The sequence below is a fragment of the Penaeus monodon genome, chromosome 15, assembly GCF_015228065.2.
Source record: "Penaeus monodon isolate SGIC_2016 chromosome 15, NSTDA_Pmon_1, whole genome shotgun sequence".
Classification (NCBI taxonomy): Eukaryota; Metazoa; Arthropoda; class Malacostraca; order Decapoda; family Penaeidae; genus Penaeus; species Penaeus monodon.
Window position 1 is genome coordinate 8,215,066 of NC_051400.1, and position 253 is coordinate 8,215,318.

A 253-nucleotide genomic window follows, 5' to 3' on the forward strand; every position below is an offset into this window, starting at 1 on the left:
TCTTAAAAACACTATCCATTATAATCGACGGCCAGTTTAAACCACACTTATGATTTTATGAAATTGACGCTGAGGTTGGTAATTCAAGCTATATGTACATTACTGTAAAAAAAATATGTGGAACATGAATTGCCTAGGAAGTAGCTATAATTAGCATTTTAAATGTCAATGGTCATAGTAATAAGATTACAGGCTAACCAAAAACCCTAGTACGACTTTTTCATAGATTCTCCACTTGTTCGTCTTCCATAGC